The following is a 2,740-nucleotide window of genomic DNA, read 5'->3' as shown; positions in this document are numbered from 1 at the left end:
ACACACACACACACACACACATTCGATCATAAAACACCTGTATGAAAAGTGTCTAAATTTGATAGGTTGGTCCCTCATTATGGAATAAGTTCTCAGCTTAATGAAAGAGTTGCCTCTGCTTGTCATTGAAGAGTAGACTTGCTTCAGAAGCTTCCCAGGGTAGAATTATCACAAGTGATGAAAAGTGGGTTTTATTTAATCATAACCAACGAAAACGATAACGGTTGACAACTAATGAAATAGGAGAGTCCACTCCACAAGGACTGCACTCGAAAAAAAGTTTTACTCTAAGTTTGGTGGGATATGAAGGGTGTCATATATCCTGAAGTATTAGACGAAACCGAAACAGTTAATGCAGAGTAGTATTGTCACCATTTGGAAGCATTGCACAACAATTTGAAAAAAAAACAAAACAGAAAGCTCCCATTATCGGGCAATCGTAAAGGGATGTCTCTCTAACGCGATAATGCAAGGCGACACGTTACCCAATTACTCAGGTAGCGATTATGATACTAAATATGAAAGTCTTGCATCATCCTTCTTATTCTCTTGACCGTGCTCCATCTGACTATCAACTTCTCAAATCATTGCAACGTTATTTAGAGAGAAAACAGTTTAATGATGAAGAAGTTAAAGCGAGAGTTCTTTGATCTTTTCATTTTCGTGGCACGCTGGAGTTCATAATTAAAAAAAGCATATTCTCATAGGAAAATTTAAAAGAAAAACAAAAACATGATTTAAAGTGGAGAATTAAAAAAAAATAATATCCAAAACTTTAATATTTTACCTTGTTTTGTTAATCATACTTTTGTGTAACAAAAACCTATATTTGATATCGTAAATAGAGTTTCAAATATTGATATCATTCAACCCACACCGCCCCATATAAAATATATTCTTGTTCCGTACTCTTACACACTGGTGGCCATCAAATGCAATTTGATTTACCTCTCTACCATAATTCAATTATCACTCGGCAGATGGATAGCAGAAATACAGAGAGCCCTGGTACATTAGTGAAAGAAAGGTATAGTTAGGTAACTATGAGTCTATCAGAGTATAATGGAGGGAAACAATTTCTCAGCGTAGGCCGCTGCAGTTGGTATAGAATCTAAAAATTGTTAGTCAACATTTCTGGAGAATGTCCTTTAAAGGGGTTTGTAATATTGAACTCAGTACACTGCCTCATGAAAATCACAGTTAGGTCTCACTGCGCACGCAACCGTGTGCTGCCATCAGTTGGTTCGCTCCAAAATTTGCTCGGGAACCTTTTGATACCACTTCGTATGCTGCTAGAGTGTGTGCCGCCTGGGATAGCTCTTGAGCTTGCCCCTCCCACCCCCTAACCAGACCCAAAAGTGTTACCTCCCTAAAAGAGTTGCCTCCCTAAAAGAGTTGCCAGGGGCTACGTTAATGCTTGTTTTCCCCACCTAGTAATCAGGCGCACAATAAACAAACACAGTGCTTCGTCCATCCAGGTCATGAGTGTCCGGCAGAGTTCGATATAATGACCGGCCTCAGCTCATGAACCTTGATTATCACTTTCTTTTTCTCTAACAAAAGCATTAATAAATGAGCCAGTGTGGTTGTTTATCCTGCTAGATATAGTAGCCAGATCTTTCTCGTGTTGTCTTTAAAACTATCGCTGAAAAACTGCTAACAAATAAATATTTAATCCTCTACTAGCTGATTAAGCAACACCTTGTATCCAGTATTTTACACTGCATTTCCGGGGAGTCATGTATGGTTTCTAATTTAGGTCCGAGGCAAGTGAATTTTGAAGGTTTGGGATTAGTCGATACTGTCGCCCCTAGTGTTTGACTGTCATTTTGTGTTATTGACCCCAAAGGGATGAGAGGCAAAGCTGATATCGGCGGGATTTGAACTCAGAACGGGGTAGGCTGAAAGAACTACCGCAAAGCATTTTTTGATTCTAATGATTCTGCTAATTCACAATATATGACACACTTTTAAGGTGGATTTCATATTAGCATAATTTCATCATTTCTTCTGCATTGCATACTCTTTATTCATTGAAATTTGAATGAAGATTATATTGTATATAAGATAGGTCACAATGAAGCTCATACAACCCATATATCGAAATCCGACACATAATTTGCTATCTGATATGAAAACTTGCCAATAACAAATGACAATATCAACACTTGGCTGAACTCTGACCATCACTGCCTGGGGTTTATGCATCTAAATACATGCTGCATTAGTAACAAGATATATTCATATCTAACTGACATCTTGTACACAAGACTTGAGATCAATATATGAACATATTAAATTTATTTTTGTTTCTCTTCTTAGACAAGTAACCCATTGGTTGTATGCCGTGTGGCATCGAGCGGATATCTGTAAACTCCTTGAAGCTGATAAGCGGGAGTTTCTTAAGTTCCGTGTTATCATCTATCAAACTAAAGTTAATTCTTTCTTCTTTTATTTTTGTTATGCATTTAAAATCGAACATTCAGTTCGAGTCAAACTAGATAACAATAGGCGAATCTGAATTTTCACCAATTTGATATTTGATAAAAATGGCCAGGTCATTTTAAGCACACATAAATATACGCATGCATGCAAATACACACACACACATACATACAAATACATTCGGACGTACACGGATCGATGTAAGCACACACATACACATCCACTCTCATATAGACTATATTTATAAAGAGATACGCACACACGTCTCTGTCTCTCGAATATATATATATATATA

At 37.2% G+C, this 2,740-nt stretch overlaps 1 protein-coding gene across 1 annotated transcript in view; it reads right to left on the bottom strand.

Annotated features, from left to right (window-relative positions):
* The window catches only part of LOC106881078 (cadherin-like and PC-esterase domain-containing protein 1), a 174,928-nt gene that overhangs the window by 59,517 nt on the left and 112,671 nt on the right, over nucleotides 1-2,740 (bottom strand). The window lies entirely within an intron of this gene.

The sequence above is a fragment of the Octopus bimaculoides genome, chromosome 2 (genome assembly GCF_001194135.2).
Source record: "Octopus bimaculoides isolate UCB-OBI-ISO-001 chromosome 2, ASM119413v2, whole genome shotgun sequence".
NCBI classification, from domain to species: Eukaryota; Metazoa; Mollusca; class Cephalopoda; order Octopoda; family Octopodidae; genus Octopus; species Octopus bimaculoides.
The sequence above is the reverse complement of the archived record's forward strand: the minus strand, read 5'-3'. Positions and strand labels throughout refer to the sequence as shown.